Source organism: Triticum aestivum, chromosome 1B (genome assembly GCF_018294505.1).
Source record: "Triticum aestivum cultivar Chinese Spring chromosome 1B, IWGSC CS RefSeq v2.1, whole genome shotgun sequence".
Lineage (NCBI taxonomy): Eukaryota > Viridiplantae > Streptophyta > Magnoliopsida > Poales > Poaceae > Triticum > Triticum aestivum.
Genome location: NC_057795.1, coordinates 103796373 through 103820497, shown reverse-complemented (window position 1 = coordinate 103820497; position 24125 = coordinate 103796373).

The following is a 24125-nucleotide window of genomic DNA, read 5'->3' as shown; positions in this document are numbered from 1 at the left end:
CTTGTGGAGAACCAAGAACAAGAAAATCAGCGGGATATTTGGTTTTTCCACACAAGACTTCAACATCTCTAACAATTCCCACTGGAGAAATAGTATCTCTATTGGCAAGTTTAATTGTAACATCAATATCTTCTAACTCAGTAGGTGCAATATCATGCATAATTTCTTTGTATAAGTCAATGGGTATAACACTAGCACTAGCACCCATATGACACAAGCCATGATAACAATGATCTCCTATTTTAACAGAAATAATGGGCACACCTACCACAGGTCTATGTTTATCTTTATCACAAGGTTTAGCAATTCTAGCAGTTTCACCCTGGAATTGAATAACATGCCCATCGATATTATCAGACAAGAGATCTTTAACAATAGCAATATTAGGTTCTACTTTGACTTGCTCAGGAGGTCTATAAGTTCTAATATTGCTTTTACGAACAACGTTTGAAGCTTTAGCATGATCCTTCATTCTAACAGGGAAAGGTGGTTTCTCAACATAAGAAGTGGGAACGATAGGATCATTATAAGTGACAATTTTTTCTTCAAGTTTAATAGGTGCAGCTACTTTTACTTCTATGGGAGGATGATATTTAAACCACTTCTCCTTGGGGAGATCAACATAACTAGCAAAAGATTCACAGAAAGAAGCTACTATCTCAGAGTCAAGTCCATATTTAGTGCTAAACATACGGAAAATATCGGTATCCATAAAAGATTTAACACAATCAAACTTAGGTGTCATACCTGACTCCTTACCTTCGTCGAGGTCCCAATCTTCAGAGTTGCATTTAATTCTATCCAATAAATTCCATCTGAATTCAATAGTCTTCATCATAAAAGAGCTAGCACAAGAAGTATCGAGCATGGTGCGATTGTTATCAGAAAGCCGAGCATAAAAACTTTGCATAATCACTTCTCTTGCGAGCTCATGATTGGGGCATGAATATAACATTGATTTAAGCCTCCCCCAAGCTTGAGCGATGCTTTCTCCTTCGTGAGGCCAAAAATTATATATATAATTGCGATCACGATGAACAAGATGCATAGGGTAATACTTTTGATGAAATTCCAATTTCAATCTTTTATAGTTCCATGATCTCGTATCATCACATAGCCTATACCATGTCAATGTGTCTCCCTTCAAAGATAAAGGGAAAACCTTCTTCTTAACAACATCATCGGGTATACCTGCAAGCTTAAATAGTCCACAAACATCATCCACATAGCGTAGATATTCATGAGGATGCTTTGTTCCATCTCCTGTAAAAGTGTCAGCTAGCAGTTTTTCCATCAAACCCGAAGGAATCTCAAAAGGAGTTTCATTTTCAATAGGTTCAGTAGGTTGAGTAGGTTGAGGAGCAACTCTTTGTTCTACTGGACGGGGTGAAGATACCCCAAACAAGCCCCTCAGACAATTACTTTCCATAGTAACAAGTGACAGAAAATTTCAGCACACTAAATAAATCTTTCCTTACCAAATTCCACCTACCAAAGGCACTTCACTCCCCGGCAACGGCGCCAGAAAAGAGTCTTGATGACCCACAAGCATAGGGGATCTATCGTAGTCCTTTCAATAAGTAAGAGCGTCGAACCCAATGAGGAGCAGAAGGAAATGATAAGCGGTTTTCAGCAAGGTATTCTCTGCAAGTACTGAAATAAGTGGTAACAGATAGTTTTGTGATAAGATAAATTGTAACGAGCAACAAGTAACAAAAGTAAATAAGGTGCAGCAAGGTGGCCCAATCCTTTTTGTAGCAAAGGACAAGCCTGGACAAACTCTTATGATAGGAAAAGCGCTCCCGAGGACACATGGGAATATCGTCAAGCTAGTTTTCATCATGCTCATATGATTCGCGTTCAGTACTTTGATAATTTGATATGTGGGTGGACCGGTGCTTGGGTACTGCCCTTACTTGGACAAGCATCCCACTTATGATTAACCTCTATTGCAAGCATCCGCAACTACAACAAAAGTATTAAGGTAAACCTAACCATAGCATGAAACATATGGATCCAAATCAGCCCCTTACGAAGCAACGCATAAACTAGGGTTTAAGCTTCTGTCACTCTAGCAACCCATCATCTACTTATTACTTCCCAATGCTTTCCTCTAGGCCCAAATAATGGTGAAGTGTTATGTAGTCGACGTTCACATAACACCACTAGAGGTTAGACAACATACATCTCATCAAAATATTGAACGAATACCAAATTCACATGACTACTAATAGCAAGACTTATCAGAGAGGTAATAATGTGCATAAAGGATCTGAACATATGATCTTCCACCAAATAAACCAACTAGCATCAACTACAAAGAGTAATCAATACTACTAGCAACCTACTAGCACCAATCCCTGACTTGGAGACAAGAATTGGATACAAGAGATGAACTAGGGTTTGGAGATGAGATGGTGCTGGTGAAGATGTTGATGGAGATTTCCCTCTCCCGATGAGAGGAGCATTGGTGATGACGATGGTGATGATTTTCTCCTCCCGGAGGGAAGTGTCCCCGGCAGAACAGCTCTGCCAGAGCCCTAGATTGGTTCCGCCAAGGTTCCGCCTCGTGGCGGCGGAGTCTCGTCCCGAAAGGTTGCTTCTTATTTTTTTCCATCGAAAGACTTCATATAGGAGAAGATGGGCATCGGAGAGCCACCAGGGGGCCCACGAGGTAGGGGGGCACGCCCAGGGGGGCGCCCCCAACCCTCGTGAGCAGGGTGTGGGCCCCCTGGCCTTCATCTTTGGCGATGATTTTTCTTTATTTATTTCAAGGTATTCCGTGGAGTTTCAGGACTTTTGTAGTTGCGTATAATAGGCCTCAAACATTTGCTCCTTTTCCAGCCCAGAATTCCAGCTGCCGGCATTCTCCCTCTTCATGTAAACCTTGTAAAATAAGAGAGAATAGCCGTAAGTATCGTGACATAACGTGAAATAACAACCCATAATGCAATAAATATTGTCATAAAAGCATGATGCAAAATGGACGTATCAGGCAGCAATAGTGTCCTGTTCATCGGAAGCCAACTGGCTGGGTCAGAATGGATAAACTGCTCCTATTCATCGGAGGCAACGAAAATGCGTCATGTTCATCGGGAGAAAATAGGCTTGACAGAACAGCCGAAACAGAGTCTGGTGTACTGTAGTACGGAGTAAACGACTTTCTATTCGACCGGCTACGGTCGAAACAAGATACTGTTCATCAGGAGGGGTCTGGCGTACCATGAAAAGGAGGAAACAAACTTATGTTCGAGCTCCTACGGTCAAAACGGGGTGCTGTTGATCGGGAGGGGTGTGGTGTACCGCAAAACGAAGGAAACGGACTTGTGTTGGTGCGCCTATGGTTGAAATTGTGTCCTGTTCATCGGGAGGGGTGTGGCGTATCGCCAAACGGGACTCCACGGGCTACCGTTCATCAACCATCTACTTCCTTGTTGTAGCCTCCACGGGCTACTCTTCATCCATGCCCAACCTGCTCTGGTGTGTGTGGCGGCCTCCTCGGTCGGGGTCACGTTCATCCAGCGGCAACGACCTCTACTACCACAGGGTCCGGTTCATCCAACCCCCATAGGGAACTGTTCATCCAACCCCCAAATATGATCACTTTTCATCAAGAGGCAGCAGGTTCAATCAGCTTCAGTTAGGAGCAGTAGCGAAGGACTCGCTTGATCGGGTTCAGTTAATAGCCAAGGGATCGATCAATCGCTCGGGTTCAGTAATGTAGCTAGTGCAATCGCTCGGGTTCAGTAAGCGACCACCTCGCTCGGGTTCAGTTAGAGTTAATGCCTCGCACACACGCGCATATGTGTATGAGAGAAACACGCAAACCTCCGTGCATCACTCGGCCCCGACCACCCACTATAACCGGGAACTCCCCGATATTTTCCTCGCCCTCGCTTATACCATGATTTTTTTCTGTCATGGACGACCCAAAGAATGTCATGCAGCTGCGTCCCCGGACCGCCCAGGATGGAAAGCCCATTTCTGTCATGATTTTTTGTCATAGAAGTAGGATCCCACCACATCTAGGATGACACGTGCTTTTGTCACAATTATCGTCATAGAAGTGTCATAAGCATGACAAAAAAAATATGTTCGACCCAAAATGTCACGGGTGTGTCTTTATTTTTGTAGTGACTTAAACATGGTGCTCAACTCCATATATTATTTCCCAATGATGTATGGTTATCTTATGATGTTTGAGTAGATACGTTTTGTCCTGTGGGCTAATCGTGATCTTGGTTGGTATGAGTGTATATTTTATTTATGGTGATGTCCTACGGTGCCCTCCATGTCGTGCAAACGAAGGGATCCCCGTTGTAGGGTGTTGCAATATGTTCATGATTCGCTTATGGTGGACGGAGTGAGTGAGAGAAGCACATACCCGAGTAAGTGGGTTATTGCGTATGGGAGTAAAGGGGACTTGATACTTAATGTTATGGTTGGGTTTTACGACCTTAATGATCTTTAGTAGTTGCAGACGCTTGCTAGAGTTCCAATCATAAGTACATATGATCCAAGTAGAGAAAGTATGTTAGCTCATACCTCTGCCTCATATAAAATTGCAAGAATGATTACCAGTTTAGTTATCGATTGCCTAGGGACAAATAACTTTCTTGTTGACAAGCTATCTACTTTTATTGTCTTGCATTTTATTCGTAGTTTTATTCTCGCACAGTACTCAAAGTTTTATTCTTGCAAAATAGTTTCATAATTGTTTTAGGTAAAGCAAACGTTAAGTGAATAGAGTTGTATCGGTGGTCGATAGAACTTGACGGAACATTTGTTCTACCTTTAGCTCCTCGTCGGGTTTGACACTCTTATTTATAAAAAAAGGCTACAATCCCCTATACTTGTGGGTTATCAGAGACCGTCGGGATGATGAAGATGGCCTCTGGTGATGATTTCCCCCTCTAGCAGGGTGCCGGAACATGGCTCTAGATGGGTTCTCTTTAGTACAGAGGCTTGCGGCGGCGTAGTCTAAGTTCTAGGGTTATTTCACGGGGTTTCTATATTTATATGAATTTTTGGCATTGGAATCACATAAAGAGGTGCCATAGGGGGGCCACGAGGCACCAGGGCGTGGACACCCCCTGGGCGCGCCCTGGTGGCTTGTGGGGACCATGTGGGTCTTCTGGTACTCTCCCGAGCTTGGTCCCTTTCCTTCCAGAAAAAATCATCAAAAAAAATTGCTGCATTTGGACTTCGTTTGATATGGATTTTCTGGAAAACAAAAAACAAGCAGAAAATAGCAAGCGACACTAGGCACTAGGTCAATATGTTAGTCCACAAAAGTCATATAAAATCCATATAAAAGTGCACCAAAACCATATAAAATTTTTGTATACATGGCACGAATACTTCATAAATTATAGATACGTTGGAGACGTATCACCCTTTCTCTCTTTTTCTCTTATTTTTTAAATTGTTTTGCTCTCTTTTTGGCTTTTTTGGCCTCTTATGGTCTCTTTTGGCCTATCTTTTCCCTCACTTGGGACGATGCTATAATAATGAATAATGATGATCATCACACTTCTATTTACTTACAACTAGAAATTACAACTTGATACTAGAACAAAATATGACTCTATATGAATGCCTCTGGCAGTGTACCAGGATGTGCAATGATCTAATGTAACATGAAAAATGATGAATGGTGGGTGAGGTACAAATACTATGTCAACTATATGATCATGCAAAGCAATATGATAATGATGGTGTGTGACATAATAACGGAACGGTGGAAGTTGCATGGCAATATATCTCATAATGGCTATGGAAATGCCATAATAGGTAGGTATGGTGGCTGTTTCGAGGAAGATATAAGGAGGCTTATGTGTGATAGAGCATATCATATCACAGGGTTTGGATGCACCGGCGAAGTTTGCACCAGATCTCGAGTTGAGAAAGGGCAATGCACAGTACCAAAGAGGCTAGCAAATGGCGGACAGGTGAGAGTGCGTATAATCCATGGACTCACATTAGCCATAAAGAACTCACATACTTATTGCGAAATTTTATTATCCCTCAAAGCAAGGTACTACTACACATGCTCCTAGGGGGGAGGTTAGTAGGAGTCAACCATCGCGCGCCCCCGACCTTCATGCAAAGGAAGACACTCAATAATAAATCATGCTCCAACTACTTATCATAACAAGAGACCATATGTGCATGCTTCGGGAGTCACAAACCTTAACACCAATATTCTTACTAAACCACAATCATTCACTAATACCTCCCACACATTACCATCTTTATATCGCAGAACTATCACAAGGAATCAAACTTATCATATTCAGTAATCTACATGAAAGTTTAATTATATCCTTCTTGAATACCTATCATATTAGGACCAAATTGATAACCCATGAAAATTACCATTATTATTTATCAAACTCCCAAAATAATATAAGTGAAGAATGAGAGTACAACTGTTTCTTTAAAATATAACCACCACCGTGCTCTCAAAAATATAAGTGAAGCACTAGAGCAACTGCCTAACTCAAAATAGATAAGTGAAGCACATAGAGTATTCTAACAGATCACAAATAATTTGCATCCCTCTCAAAAAGGTGTGTTCAACAAATATGATTGTGGCAACCTAAAAAGCAAACAAAGTAAAAACTCATATAATACACGACACTCCAAGCAAGACTCATATCACGTGATGAATAAAAAATAGCACCAAGTAATTTAACGATGGTTGGTAGACAAAAGAGGGGATGTCATCCGGGGAATCCCCGAGCTTAGACGCTTTGGTCTCCTGGAATATTACCTTGGGGTGCCTTGGGCATCCCGAAACTTAGGCTCTTTCCACTTTCAATTCCTTCATCCATCGCGATCTTACTCAAAACTTGAAAATTTTAGCACACAAAACTCAAGAGAAAACTTGTGAGATCCGTAAGTATACCTAGCAATTCCTAAACTTTAGGAACTATTCTAAACCCATTCATATTTTATTATTGCATATTACTACTACTTCTTAAGCTTGCATTGATTTTTCCCTTGAAGAGGAAAGGGTGATGCAGCAAAGTAGAGATAAGTCTTTCCCTCAGTTAAGAATCAAGGTATCAATCTAGTAGGAGGCACAAGCAAGTCTGCAATATATGCACCTGCACAAACTAACAAACACTTGCACACAACGCAAAAAATGGGCTGTCAATCCTTTCATGGTCTAGAACAAGAGTGAGATCTAATAGAGATAGGTATAAAAGATAAATAAAAGAGCAAACTAAAGTAAATATAAATAAATTGCAGCAAGGCATTTTTGGGTTTTTGGTTTTATAGATATGAAAATATATGATGGAAAATAGACCTGGGACCATAGGTTTCACTAAAGGCTTCTCTCTTGAATAAAGCATATGGTGGGTAAACAAATTACTGTTGAGCAACTGACAGAAAAGTGCATATTTATGACGATATCTAAGGCAATGATCACGAATATAGGCATCCCGTCCGTGACAAGTAGACTGACTCCTGCCTGCATCTACTACTATTACTCCACACATCGACTACTATCCAGCATGCATCTAGCGTATTAAGTTCATAAGAATGGAGTAACGCCTTAAGCAAGATGACATGATGTATAGGGATAAACTCAAGCAATATGATATAAACCCCATATTTTTATCCTTAATGGCAACAATACAATACGTGCCTCGCTACCCCTACTATGTCACTGGGTGAGGACATAGCAAGATTGAACCCATCACAAAGCACCTCTCCCTTTGCAAGATAGATCAATCTAGTTGGTCAAACCAAACCAATAAATTGAGAGAAGTACTAAGCTATCTCAATCATGCATAAAAGAGTTCAGAGGAGACTCAAATAATATTCATAGATAATATGATCATAAATCCATAATTCATCAGATCTCAACAAACACACCGCAAAAGAAGATTACATCAGATAGAACTCCAAGAACATCGAGGAGAACATGGTATTAAAGATCAAAGAGAGAGAAGAAGCCATCTAGCTACTAGCTATGGACTCTTAGGTCTGTGGTAAACTACTCACACATCACTGGTAGGGCAACAAGGTTAGTGTAGAGGCCCTCTGTGACTGAATCCCCCTCCAGCAGATCATCGGAAAAGGCCCCAAGATAGGATCTCACGAGAACAGAAGCTTGCGGTGCCAGAAAACTATTTTTGTGAATGCTTATGATGTTTGGGGAATATTTGAGAATATATAGAGCTGGAATTAGGGTTAGGGACTCCAGAGGGGCCCATAAGCCAGGGGCACCCCCCTAGGGCACGACCTCAAGGCTTGTGGCCTCCTCGGGACTCTTCATGCCCTCTCTCCAAGTCATCTAAGTGTCTTCTGGTCCAAGAAAAATCATCGTAAAGTTTTATTCCATTTGGACTCCATCTGATATTCCTTTTTGTAAAAGCCAAAAACAAGGAAAAAGAACAACTGGCACTGGGCACTAGGTTAATAGGTTAGTCCCAAAAAATGACATAAAATAGAACAAAATGCATATAAAACATCCAAGATAGATAATATAATAGCATGGAACAATAAAAAATTATACATACGTTGGAGATGTATCAATTACCTACTTTATTCTAACTTCACCATGACTTATAACCCCCAATACAATCCAATAGATTCATTAAAACAAGCAAACAATGCAATGAAAATAGAATCTGTCAAAAATAGAACAGTCTGTAATGATCTGGCTAAGCGCACTTATGTAACTCCAAAAATTCTAAAAAATAGTAAAACATGGGAAATTTGCATATCGATCATGTGCAAAAAATTCAGAAGTTTAACACGTTCCAGTGAATCTAAACAATTCTACTACTAGGCACAAAAGTTTCTGTTTTCACAGAATCAAATCAACTATCATCCAAATTATCCCAAAGGCTTTACTTGGCACAAAAACTAATTTAAACATAAAAATACAACCATAACGGTAGCATAATTGTGTGCACACAAAAAACAGAAGAGAAGCAATAAAAACTAAGATAACTATTAGGTTACCTGCCAACAAGCGCTACCCCTAGCTAGGCGTAATGCATAGTTTCTAACTCCCCAATCACACATCCATATTTCCTAGGGGTTTTAACACATATATTTTTAACAATCATACTCCTAGGAACAAAGTTGAGGAATTTATTCTCATAGACGGATTCCTTTATTAAATCAACGAAGTTGGGGTGAACACTAATCACTTTAAGAGCTTCACTTCCATCACTAGATGTGGCAACCTTGTTTTAGGAACATACATAAACTTGCAATTCTTACTAGGAAGAGTCCTTTCAATAGTTTTAATGGAAGAAACAACGGAACCCAAATTATTAATAATTTCTTCCAACTTATCGATTCTATTGGGACTTTGTTCTATCTCTTGTAGATGATGGGCTCTTTCTCTTTAAGCACCATCAAAGTTGTTCCTACCTTTGACACAAATTGAGTAATATGGTGATAAATCTTTTTATCTAGATTTTCAATATGCTCTACGATAGGCATTTTATTTTGAATAGCTTCTAACCTTTGCATAACATGCTTCAAAGCCAATGTAGTTTCACTAACAATGATAGGTGGTGATCCTAATAAATTTCCAATAGCATTGAAAGCATCCATAGGGTGACTACTCAAGAAATTCCCTCCGGTGATAGTATGCAGCACAAATCTATACCAAGTAGTAACCCCCACGTTAAAATTGTGAAGAAGAACAGTAGTAGATTGCTTACGTGTGGATCTATTTTGAGCATTGCAAATCCTATACCAAGCATATTTTAAATTATCCCCTCCCCTTTTTTTAAATTGAGAACCTCATTTTGAAGGGTACATGTAACAAGAGAAGAAATAGCCATGACGATAAAAAGAGAAAAGAAGCAAAAAAGCAAAAAGACAAACAAAAAATATTTTTGTGTTTTAATGGAAACGTTTTAGATGTGGGGGAGACGAAAACGAGAGGCAAATGGAAAATTAAAGTAAATGCAAGGAGATGAAAGTTTATGTGATGGTACCTGATAGGTTTTGGTAATGTCTCCCTCGCAATGGCACTAGAAATTATTCCTGGTACTTGTGAGCTGCGTTGGGATTTCCCCGGAGAGGAGAGGATGATGCAGTACAATAGAGATAAGTATTTCCCATAGTTAAGAACCAAGGTTATCAATCCAGTAGGAGAACCACGCAAGCCCTCGTGAACAACACCTACACACAAAATAAGAAATACTTGCACCCAACGCAAACAAGGGGTTGTCAATCCCTTAGCGTTAATTGCAAGGATAAAATCTCGTAGTGATAGATAGATAAAGAAAAACACAAAATAAAATAAAAGTAAATAAATTGCAGCATGGCATTTTTGGATTTAAATATATGATAAAGATAGGCCTGGGGCCATAGTTTTCACTAGAGGATTCTCTCTTGAACATAGAATACGGTGGGTAAACAAATTATTGTTGGGCAATTGGTAGAAAAGTGCATAGTTATGACAATATTCAAGGCAATGATCATGTTTGTAGCATGACGTCCGAGACAAGTAGACCGACTCCTGCCTGCATCTACTACTATTACTCCACACATCGACCGCTATCCAGCATGCATCTAGAGTATTAAGTTCATAAAGAACGGAGTAACGCCTTAACAAAGATGATAGGATGTTGACAAAGTAAACCCAATTAATATGAATAAACCCCATCTTTTTATCCTTAATGGCAACAATAAAAGTAAGTGTCATGTCCCTTTTTGTCGCTGTGATTGAGCAACGCAAGATCGAACCCATCACAAAGCACCTCTCCCATTGCAAGATAAATCAATCTAGATGGACAAACCAAACGGATAGATCAGAGAGAAATACAAAGCTATAACAATCATGTATAAAAGAGTTCAGAGAAGACTCAAATAATATTCATGAATAATTTGATCATAAACCCACAATTCATCGGATCCCAACAAACACACTGCAAAAAAGTACACGTCGAATAGATCTCCAAGAACATCGAGGAGAACATTGTATTGAAGATCAAAGAGAGAGGAGAAGTCATCTATCCACTACCTATGGACCCATTAGTTATGTGGTAAACTACTGACACATCATCGGAAGGGCAGAAAGGCTGATGTAGAGGCCCTCCGTGATTGATTCCCCCTCTGACAGAGTACTGAAAAAGGTCTCTAGATGGGATCTCCAAAGAACAGAAACTTGTGGCAGCGGAAAAAGTATTTTGGGTGGCTCCCTGATGTATTGGGAATATTTGGGAATTTTTAGAGCTGGAATTAGGTCAAGAAGTGACACGAGGGGCCCACAAGCCTGGGGGAGCCCCCCTGGGGCATGCCTGGCAGGCTTGTCGCTCCCTTGTGACTCCTCATGTATTCTCCCGAAGCTTCTAGGGTCCGTTCTCATCCAGAAAAAATCGTTAAAAAGTTTTATAACGTTTGGACTCCGTTTGGTACTGATTTTCTGAAAAGCCAAACAAGCAAAAAAACAGCAACTGGCACTGGGCACTAGGTTAGTCACAAATGATATATAATTGCATAATAAACATCCAAGATTGATACTATAATAGCATGGAACAATGAAAAACTATAGATACGTTGGAGACGTATCACAAACAATCAATGTCAGGATGGCATCCAACAACGAGGAAGACAAACCCGTCCTCGAGATCTCGTCTAGCTCCGCAGACAATAGTGATGATGAAGACTTGGAGTTGTCGCATCTGCCGGGACGACAATGTAAGAAGAAATCAATGTTTTGGGCTTCAAACTGATCGTCTTTTTGGGTTCAAATTGGTCATCTCTTAGGTTCAAATTGCTCATGTTTTGGGTTCAAATCGACCATTTTTTAAGGTTTAAATAAGTTCCTAATAAACGTTAGCTCGTGGTCACCCCTTAATGATTGAAATCGGTGTTGAAATCTTAGTGCAATTCAATGTTAATCGGTGTTAAAGTTAGAGTAAATAGCAAAAAAAAACTATCACATTATGGGCTAGGGTTACAGAAAACTACGTGTTTTCTTAATTTCCTAAAAAGCTAACACAAAATTGGTTGGTTGTTCCAAAAAAACCAAATGACCATGTTGTTTAAAATTGATTGCCTTTTATAGATATGTGGGCCCCGGTTGCCTTTTATAGATATGTGGGGCCCATCTATCATTACCTGTCATTGGTTAACTTAACGGTCAACCTGATGAGTGGACTTGAGTTATCATAATACGAATCAATTTTAAACAACATGGTCACCTGGGTTTTTCAAACAACCAACCAATGTTTGGTAGCTTTTTGAAAAAGTAAGAAAACAAGTAGTTTTTTGTAACCCCAACCTGTAATGTGGTAGTCTTTTTTTTGCTATTTACTCTTAAAGTTACAAATTCAATTAACTAAAAACTTCAGTTAACTGAACAATCCTATGTGTATTCCTCCCAATCCTTTGGCTGACAGGTGGGATCCGGGGAGTGTGCATGGGTTGACTTTAAGATGATGAGGTTGGAGTGTGGTCAATACATAGAAAAGCCAGGGCCTCTCCACAAAAAGGCGACACCACATGGTGGCATGGCAGCACTCTACCGTAACCTAGACTATGCACATGACCGTAGATGTCATGTATTCACATGTATAAGTGCCGCATTGTAGTGTTTCTCAAGTTCGAGGATGTCTATGCGTTAGTGAGTTTAGGGCGGTGCAAAACAAAGAAACTACAGATCTTTATTTGATGAGGCATTTTGCTATCAATGATGGATTTGACAACTAGTCAGCTCAAGCAGAGATGTCATGGCCACGACATGGCTTTGTGGTGGACCTATGTCCTTCGGCTCCACGGTTGCTATGATGTTTTGCTCTAGCGCCGGCGCGGAGATTGGGAGGTAGTCCAAGGGCAGAGATATGCTTCAACTATCTGGAAGATGGTGGATTGTGTGTTGGGTTTGTGGTTTGTGGTTGAAAGATATGGTTTCTTCCTTCGATATTTTAGTCGAGCGTGGGTGCCACATCTGGAGCTCGATGGGTGAAACATCCATTTTTCATCATGTTTTCCTACTGTCATTTATTATGTTTTGGACTATTATTTCACTTTATGATGTAATTCTAGTGCCTTTTATTTCTTATTTAACAAGTTTCACATGAAGAGGGAGATTGTCGGCAGCTGGAATTCTGGACCGGAAAAGGCTATAGCAGAGATAGCTATTCTGCACAACTCCAAATGACCTGAAAATTCATGGAGAATTATTTTGGAATAAAAAATATTGGCGGAAGAAATACCAGGAGGGGGCCACCAGGGAGCGACAAGCTCAGGGGGCACACCCTACCCCTTGGGCGCGCCCTGTGAGCTTGTGGGCCCCCTGGCAGGCCTCTGGTTCCCATATTTTGCTATATGAAGCCATTTACCCTAGAAAAAAATAATAAGACTTTTGGACGAAGCGCCGCCGTCTCGAGGTGGAACCTGGGCAATAGCACTTTTGCTCTCCGGTGGAGCGATCCCGCCGGGGGAATTTCCCTCCGAGAGGGGGAAATCAAAGCCATTGACATCACCAACAATCCTCTCATCATGCGAGGACAAATATTCATCAACATCTTCACCAACACCATCTCATCTCAAACCCTAGTTTGTCTCTTGTATTCAACATTTGTCCCAAAACCTCAGATTGGTACATGTGGGTTGCTAGTAGTGTTGATTACATCTTGTGGTTGATGCTAGTTGGTTTATTTTGTGGAAGATTAAATGCTCAGATCCTTAAGCATATTTAATACCCCTGTGATCTCGAACATGAATATTTGTGAGTAGTTACTTTTGTTCTTGAGGACATGGGAGAAGTCCTGTTATAAGTAATCATGTGATGTTGGTATTCATCCGATATTTTGATGATATGTATGTTGTCTGTTAGTTTAGTGGTGTCATGTGAACATCAACTACATTACACTTCATCATACTTGGGCCTAAGGGAAGGCATTGTGGAGTAATAAGTAGATGATGTGTTTCTAGAATGACAGAAGGTTAAACCCTAGTTTAAGCATTATTCGGTAAGGGGCTGATTTGGATCCATATGTTTCATGCTATGGTTAGATTTATCTTAATTCATCTTTCATAGTTGCGGATGCTTGCGGGAGGGGTTAATCATAGGTGGGTTGGTTGTTCAAGTAAGAACAACACCCAAGCACCGGTCCACCCACATATCAAATTATCAAAGTAGCGAACACGACAACTAAACATGATGAACGTGACTAGACGAGAATTCCAATGTGTCCTCGAGAGAACTTTGCTTTATATAAGAGAACTTTTCGGCCTATCCTTTGCTATAAAAATGATTGGGCCACCTTGCTGCACATTTGCTACTATTTTCACTTGTTACTTGTTACGAATTATCTTGCTACAAAACTATCTATCAATGTTCCTTTCAGCAGTTGTAGAGAATATCTTGCTGAAAACCACTTATCATTTCCTTTTGCTCCTCGTTGAGTTCGACACTCTTACTTATCAAAAGGACTATGATTGACCCCCTATATTTATGGGTCGGAAAGTCTCTTTTCTGGCACCATTGCCGGGAGGTGAAGCGCCTTTTGTTAAGTGGAATTTGGTAAGGAAACATTTATATTACGTGCTGAAATTTTCTGTCACTTGTCATTATGGAAAATAATCCTTTGATGGGTTTGTTCAGGGTATCTTCACCTCGACTGGAAGCAATAAGTGTTTCCCCTCAACCTCTAAACCTACTGAAAATATTTATTATGATATTCCTCGGGTATGTTAGAGAAACTGCTAGCTAATCCTTATGCGGGAGATGGAACAATACATCCTGATATGCACTTAATCTATGTGGATGAAATTTTTGGATTGCTTAAGCTTGCAGGTTATCCGAGGATGGAGTTAAGAAGAAGGTATTCCCTTTATATTTGGAGGGAAGGGCATCGACATGGTATAGGCTATTGGATGATATTGGAACATGGGATTGGAACCGATTGAAATTGGAATTTCACCAGAAGTTTTATCCTATGCATTTGGTTCATCGTGATCGGAATTATATATATATATATATATATATATATATATAATTTTTGTCCTCGTGAAGAAGAAAGTACCACTCAATCTTGGGGGAGGCTTAAATATATTATGCACACATGCCCCATTCATGAGCTCTCAAGAGAAATAATTATACAAAAATTTTATGCAGCTTTCTCATAATGATCGATCCATGCTTGATATTTCTTCCATTGGATCCTTTATGAAGAAAACTATTGAATTCAAATGGGGTCTTCTGGAAAGAATTAAACGCAATTCTGAAGATTGGGAATTTGACAAAGGTAAAGAGTCTTGTATAAACCTTGAGTTTGATTGTGCTAAATCTTTCATGGAAACTGATGCTTTTCATAAGTTTAGTACTAAATATGGACTTGACTCTGAGTTAATAGCTTGCTTTTGTGAATCATTTGCTACTCATGTTGATCTCCCTAAGGAGAATTGGTTTAAGTTTCACCCACCTATTGAAGAAATACTTGAGGAACCTCTTATAGTTAAAGATTATATTGATAAACCTCCTTTCCCTGTTAGGATTAAGGAACATGCTAAAGCTACATTTGCGATTAATAAAAGTAATATTAGAACACCTAGACCCTCTGAACAAATAAGCGTGGAACTTAATATTGCTATGGTTAAGGATCTCTTGGTTGGTAATATTGATGGGCATGTTATTTACTTATGTGATGAGGCTGCTATAAGTGCTAAACCTTCTAGAAATGAACAAGATATGTTAGATAAGAATAAGCCAGTAGTTGGCATGCCTGTTGTTTGTGTTAAAATTGGAGATCATTGCTATCATGGTTTATGTAACATGGGTGCTAGTTGAGTGCTATTCCATTTACTTTATATCAAGAAATTATGAATGATATTGCACCTGCTGAGATTGAGGACATTGATGTTACTATTAATGTTGCAAATAGAGATACTATCTCGCCACTTGGGATTGTTCGATATGTTGAGGTCTTGTGTGGTAAGATCAAATGCCCTACCGATTTATTAGTACTTGGTTCACAACAAGATAAATTTTCCCATTTTATTTGGTAGGCCTTTCTTAAATACCATTAATGCTGAAATTGATTGTGCTAAAGAAAAGGTTAGAGTTAAATTTGGTGATGTACCTCATGAGTTTAATTTCTCTAAGACTCTTAGACAACCACATGTGAAAGAATTATCTAGTAAAGATGAAATTATTTGTCTTGCTTCTATTGTTGTACCTCCTACTGATCCGTTAGAACAATATTTGCTAGACCATGAGAATGATATACATTTGAATGAAAGAAATGAAATAGATGAGCTTTTTTTTAAACAAGCACATGTCCTTAAACATAATTTACCTATTGGAACTCTTGGATATCCTCTTCCACCTAAGAGTAATCTTGTGTTTGAATTAAAGAAATTACCTGATACTCTGAAATATGCTTATCTTGATGAAAAGAAGATATATCCTGTTATTATCAATGCTAACCTTTCAGAACATGAAGAAAAGAGATTACTTCAAAATCGGAGGAAGCATCGTGCTGCTATTGGATAAACTCTAGATGATCTTAAGGGCCCTAGTCCTACTATATGTCAGCATAAGATTAATATGGAGCCCAATGCTAAACCCATCGTTGATCACCAGCGTTGTTTGAATCCTAAGATGAAGGATGTAAAAAGAACTGAAATATTAAATCTTCTGGAGGAATGTATAGTTTATCCTATAGCTGATAGTAGATGGGTTAGTAGCGAGCGTGAATCAACTAAACATGATGAACGTTACTAGACAACAATTCCCATGTGTCCTCGAGAGCACTTTGCTTTACATAAGAGAACCTTCCGGCTTGTCCTTTTTATCAAAAGTATTGGGCCACCTTGCCGCACCTTTGCTACTATTTTCACTTGTTACTTGTTACGAATTATCTTGCTACAAAACTATCTATCACTGTTACTTTTAGCACTTGCAGAGAATACCTTGCTGAAAACCGCTTATCATTTCCTTTCGCTCCTCGTTGGGTTCAACAATTTTACTTATAAAAAGGACTATGATTGATCCCCTATACTTTTGGGTCATGAATGGGGTGTTTGGGATGTTGTACCGATCAAATTCTTTCAACGGCAATGGTTTCATCTTTGGTAAGCCATTTTGGAGGTCTGAAAAGCTGGATATCTACGATGGAGCCGCGCCGAGCTCGGGTGAAGAGGTGGTCCATCATATTTTTTCTTTCGTGTCTGCTACGTTGGTGTCTGAGGTAGGTGATGGGCGTTGCCGTCAAGATTAGGGATTCTTCGGTTTTGATTCTATTTTACTTCTTTGTTGATGGTCCTTCGTGCAAAGACTAATATTATGTTGCCTTTTTAATTTATTCACGTGTTAGTGTATACCTGACTTGTAACTTGACTTTTTTAAGCTTGGACCGGAGACCAATTGTTCTATGTTATATTTTCATTTATATAAGTAAAAATATTTACAAACATAATACATGCATAAAAAATCTACAACTAACAAATGCCAGTTTTCTCTAACATGTGAAAGATATAAATTAGATACCGCTACTCAAAAAAGATATCCAATCCACTGATCTAGGGCATCTAGATTCTTAGCTTTGGTCATGTGCTTGACCAACATAAGATATTGCTTAAACTTGTACTTCCAAGACCTGACACTTGACACCTCATTCTAGAATAATATCCCATTTCTTTGCATCCGTATATTCCAACAACCCAAAATTATGATGTACATGACAATGTTCTTTGCGAGAGTTTGGTGCAGGAGTAGCACTTCATCATAAAAGGAAATGTCTCTCTTTTTGCTTGGAGAAATTGTAAACCAACATTGTTGAGCGAATGTGCAATCCCATAGGAGATGAAGAATGCTTTCCTCATAGTTTTCATTAAACAGAGCACAATTATAGGAGGGAATGGTGAAAGCTTTCCATTTAAGCAGTCCCCTAGCACTCCCTCCGTCATAAGGGGAAAGGCAGAAGAATATTTTGTGTCTGATTCTACTTGCACAGTTCCATCGCCACTTGAAGATATAGTGAGACACTACTAGGGAAAAGCCTAGCAGTAGCGCGGGTTCTAGGCCTATCAGTAGCGCAGGGACCAGCGCTACTAATAAGGCACTACAACTAACGTATAGCAGTAGCGCCTGTCGTCCTATGCTACTGCTATACATGAATAGCTGTAGCGCTCTTTAGAGAAGGGCGCTGCTGATATTATCTGCAGCAGTGTTTACAAGGGAGTGCTACTGGTAAGGGGGCGCTACTGCTAAATTTTCCCCCCTCGCTACTACTAGTTTTATTAGTTTTTTCCCTCCATATTTGTTTTGTATTTGAATAGGCTTTATACAATAATCTTTAGCATATCATACACATACAAATGTAATCATAGCATATACATACAATTAGTCTCATCAAATCATGTCATCATCATAATCATTATCCAACACAAAATGGTCTCTCGTCATCATCTCAAAAATAGCGATACAAGTCTCGATTACATGCAAATACATCATCATCCATCTAAACAATGATATACGCGAGAAGAGCTATCACTTTGAGTACATGAGTTCATATCCCTCTCTTGCATTAGCGTGAACCTAAACTAACTACTTCCTGTCGCTCGGAAATTGGAAATCGGTAACACCTGGGCCTGACACTCCGGCCACTCGTCGTATATATACTCCTGGCGTAGCACTTCTTCACCATCGATGATCTATGCACCTGCAACATCAAATGAGTCGATGATATGCAACATATATAGTTGAGCAACAGAAAGAGACAGACTTGGCAATAATAGAAACAACATATCATAAGCATAAATAACAAAGTTCATCGTACCCAAAATGCCCTAACTATAGTGATCTTCACTAGTCAAGGAGGAGGACGGTTTAATTACATCACCAATAAAGTTTCGCCGCGCATAACTCAAAGCTTTGTCATACATAAAGTATGGACTAAACGGACACATTGTCATATATCGACAATCACTCCAACATGTTGTGCCATCCATCGAGGTCAGGGAGATAGCCCTCGAGCTTAGTGAAAGGCTTCATGTCGAGACGCTGCGAGGCTATCCATGTTCGGACATCTTCCCGCGACATTTGTCCTTCTCCGTAGAACATCCCTGTTTTTCCGACGACCTCCTTCATGATGATTTGGGCAAGTTCGCATTGGATGTTATAGAACTCAGCTCGAAGTCGATGATCCTCGATATCTCCTATGTCCTTTGCCCATTGCAGAAAATGGGCATCGCCGGATCTAGGTGACATGCGAAGGTTCTGGTGATCCCGTCTGTACTCCAGCATGTGGTGTAGGACATAGAATCCATCATTACGAGAATCGTTTGGTTGCTGGATGCAGCAGAAGTCGGTCTTATGGCTGAAGGCAACCCTGCCGCCCCTTCTCTTCTTGTCCTTGACCTCTCCACCCCTTGCTTGGTAGTAAAACATAGCACTATTGACAACATCCTTGATGTGGGTGTAATCCTTTTTGTGAATGTTCTTCGACGAGTCCAAGTAAAGAGCGTGAGAGAATCGGGGATAGAGGATGATGAGGACGGCGCGCCCGCCGCTGCGCAAAACAAGTACACCTCAATTAGCCTCCACAGTGCAAATGAATGATTGAAATCGAAGGAAGGATAGCAGTGTGGATGACTTACACGGGATGATAAGGCACGGGAATCGCCTCTTTGTCCTTATTGGCGAGCATGAAATTGACGATGTAATCCCTCGCGTATTCACCATGCTTTGCGCAGACTCCCAAGAAGCGCTCGTGCATGTAGTACGGGTCAGCGACACAGATATAAGGTATCTGCTAAAGCCCGATGATGTGGTTCATGTGCAAGGCATGAAGGCGGACAAACGTAAAATCCAGCTTCTTCACGTGAAACATGTCGAATATGTAATCGAATCGGAGGAAGAACTTATCCGCGGGGAAGCAGTCGACGTATGACATTTGCCGCGGAACGTTAACCACTTAGAGTTGTATCCTGGATCTTTCGAGGCGATAAGGCCTTTCTCTATCCGCAGCACATCGTCATGAAGTCTCCTTAGATCGCCGAGTCTGGCCCGTAGCGCTGTTGCAGGTAGGATTGGTTGACCGGGGATATGCCATTTATCCACATCAGGGATATCTATACGGTCCTGAAGCCGAGGCTGCTGAGGTGGCTGGATCATAGAATCAGCTTTTTTCCTTTCCTCACTCTCTTCCTAGACTTCTTTACTACCGGAAGGTCATCCATAATACGTTGAGACGGCAATTCAGGCACCGACTCATGACGCTCAAACCCTGAGGAGGCGCCAGTATAGACATACTGTTCAGCGCCATCGTCATCCTCATCCTCATCCATGGCGACGTCATCAGCGACTAATGGAGCCTTCTCCTTACCCCGTCCGCTATCACCCAACCTGACACCCGACGCTAGTTGGGTAGGTGGGGTGTTGATGTTCATACCATGCTGAGGTTGCGTGCTCGTGGGTGTGCTCCCGGCAGCCTCCAAACGAAGCAGACTCTTTGGCCACAACAGGACCCACCAATTGCAACAATCACCAAGCCGCCGCGGGGTCTCGTCGTCATCCCGCACTAGTATTAGAGGAGGCAAATTCTCGTGGCCCGGTTTGACACTGGCCATGGAAACCTTGAAGACGTTCGGGGGGATCGGCTGGCTATGGAACAATGGTTCCTTCGGCTCCATTATCGTCGCCTTCCCCACGTCCACCTTCTGGTTGCCGATGGTGTACAATATGGTGCACGGGGTTTCGTCGGCCTGCAAAGAAAAGTCTGTGACGTGAGACATCCGAAAGGCAACGAAAATGGGAGATTATACATTTATATTGAAGGGGGCCGGTGTGACAGATACCGTGAGGGCGTCGAGCTCAGCCAAAGACGAAGCACCGCCAAGCACGTCCGGTGCGGGAGCCAGTGCGGGAGCCAGTGTGGGAGCACGTGCGGGAGCCGGTGCGGGAGCAGGTGCTGGTGCAACGCTAGTCGAGCTGCTCCCCAAGAAGTCAGCAAGGGGGAAGTCCTCTGCATTTTTTTTTGGATTTTGCCTTGACCAAGTGAAAACGGCCGGAACCAAGGAAGTAGACAAATCTGCAACCACCTGTTTTGCGGCAACTACTGCTGCTGCGACTGTCTGAGATGATTTCTTCTCAACCGCAATCTCAACCTTCTTGTCGATGTTTTCTTCAGTTAACCTCCGTGGTCTCCCGGTAGTACTTCTTCCATGTGGCGCCGTCTCCGACACCATGCACGCGTCCATACGACGGTCGAGTATCCACCGGTTGTCGTTTCAATATGTTCAACGCCCGGTTGAATGGAGTGTCCCACTTGGGCCTCGCCAATGCCTCAGAAGGCAAGTCGCTTTCGGCCACAATCCTGTGCTGCTCTCTCTGCAAAAGGCACAAGGATCGTTTACAAATATGACTAACGTGTGCAGTCGAATTTATCAGAAACTAATATTACCAGCAGTCTCATGAACTCCGTAATGACCGGTTTTTTCTCGTAAACCTTCTTCACTGGGTCCCAACGGTGCCGGGACCTGAGGATGTCACGCTCCTGCGGGATGGTGAACTCTGCCAAGGGGTCTGGGATGCCCAGACTCGCGGCTTCTGTGTCCTCCTTGGCCCATTTGGACCTCTTTCCGCCGTAACCACGGCTTCCGAGGTGGTGGCTCCCAATGTTCCTCTCTTGAAGCCCCCTCATGTACTTAGACTTTTTTTTGGCAGCTTCGGCCTCGCAAGCCGCCTTGAATATTTGAAACTGATCTTCCGTGATTGTTGGATTATCCTTTACAATCTCGGAGTAGGGTTCCTTCTTGTCGATGATCCTTGCTTTCACTCGATTTTTCCAGGCAGCCAACGCATCACTAAACTTGGTCATGGCGTGTTTGTTTATCTTCTTCATTGCCGGGTCCTCATCTGTATCTTCATAATCCTTCTCATTCCGGGAACAAGAATATCTAGTGAAACTTCTTTAGGAGGGAGCGCCTCATATTATCTAACTTCTGTAGTTTCTCATCATTGATGGTGGCGGTTGTCCGTACGATGCAGCCTATTTGATTGCCGTAGCACGAGCGCGCTTCCTTGGGCACCTTTGGCTCAAAATTGCAGTCTTCCACCTCCGTGACCACCAGTCTAGTAGTCCTGAGTTTGTTAGGAAGTCGTTGCCTCTTTGCTTTCGGTTCTACACCGGCTTCGCTCCCCGAGGCAGTGCCGGTCTCAGTCTCAGCGCCGGTCTCGATGCCGGTCTGAGTCTCAGCGCCGGTCTCAGTCTCAGCACCGGTCTATGTGTCGGTCTCAGTCCTCGATGCCATCGGTGGGCCCAGCAACAATATCGGTTGATCGTCGGCAAGGCTAAAAAATTCGTCTGCCACCCCGTAGACATCGTCGCAATCACCAGAACCCTGTCCTCCATCGTTGCTAGCCATCTTTCCTATGATTAAATCTAGTCAATTAATTCTAGACCTAATAAAATTAATAATGACATAAAAAAGGCCTATTGTTTTGCAGGAACGTTGACTCCTTCCTGGTGCGGCAAATCCCGGGCACTCGATATGTCCTAGTTTGTAGCACAAGTCATGCTGAAATTCACGGAAAATTTCGGCATGACCTTTGCTAAAAAGTGGACAAATCGAGAACCTGAAATTTGCCGGAACAGAAATGAATCAACATTCCGGCAAAACATAGGCCACTCAGCATCATTCCCTGGAAACAACAAAGCCACTTGGGCACAATCGAACCACTTCAATGAAAAGATATAACATGAGCAAACACTATTGAGGAATTTGCATATAACATGGCCGACCACTTCAATGAAAAGATATAATCAACAATAATGGAATATGCAAATGAACATCAATGACATATATCATATAAAAACAATCTTGTTTTTTGTTTACATAGCAACAATTAGTTTGACCAAGTTTTTGAAAAGAAAAACAATTTTTTTTTGTTTATAGCTAAATGCCATAGCTACTGTTTTTTTATTTATAGCTAAATACTTTTGTTTTTTGTCTAAAGCTAAAAGTCTAGGAACTCCATTTTCTCTAACCCTTCTGACCTCACCAAAATTTCCATAGCAAGACCTTAGTACCTACACCCAATTTCTTCAAAAATATTCAGGTACATAGTCCAAATAATTCAAATTTCATTTGAATGAAATTTGGAACAAATTCAGGTCCGTAGTCCAAATATTTTTTTATAGCTAAGTGTTTTTTGTTTATAGCCTATGTTAATTTACATCTAAATGCTACTATTATTTATATACCCTCTATTAGTTTAAAGCTAAATGGAATTACTGTTTAGGCATTTTCATTACTGTTTAGTTTAGCTAATTTCCTAAAACAAATTGCTAATCATTTTTCCTAAATTCTATAAAATGCCTACTGCCCTAAAAAATCTAGGGTTCATATGAACACCTAGGGTTCATATGAACATCAACACAGTATCAACATATATATGAATTGCCCTAGCAGAAAGAGAGGAGGGTAGGGGACAGGAGAGGCAGAGCCTTACGGTCGGCGGCAAGGGCAGGCTCTGGCTCGGGCGGCGGCGGTGAGGTCGAGGGCGGCGGCGGTGAGCTCGAGGGAGGCGACGGTGAGGTCGAGGACGGCCTCGGGCGGCGGCTGTGAGGTTAAGGGCGGCCTCGAGCGGGGGCGGTGTGGTCGAAGGCGGCGGGCGACGGCGGTGTGGTCGAAGGCGGCCTCGGCCAGTGGCGGTGTGGTCGAAGGTGGCAGGGCGACGGCGGAGATGGAGCAGTTGGGGGACAGGGGGGAGTAGAGAGGGGGTGGAGGACTTAGCGAAATTTTGAGCCCGGGCTGCCGGGATTTGAGTCAAACTAGCAGCAGCGCGTTTTGCCTAAACGCGCTATAGCTAAGATAGCTATAGCGTGTTCCAGAGAAACGCGCTACATCTATTCCTTTCTGTTTAATTTTTCTTTTTCTTTTGTTTTCTTTACATTTTCTTTTTTTTCATTTCTCCTTTTTCTATTTCTTTCATTTTCATTTACTTTTCTACTTATTTTTTCATTTATTTTCTTTTTCATAGCAGTAGCGCTCTACAGCACAAACGCGCTGCTACAAAGTTTTTAGCAGTAGCGTGCTTCCGAGAGAACCGCTACTACTATTCCTAGCGTACCGGCAATAGTGAGGGAATTTTAGTAGTAGCGCTTTTCTGTGTCGACGCGCTACTG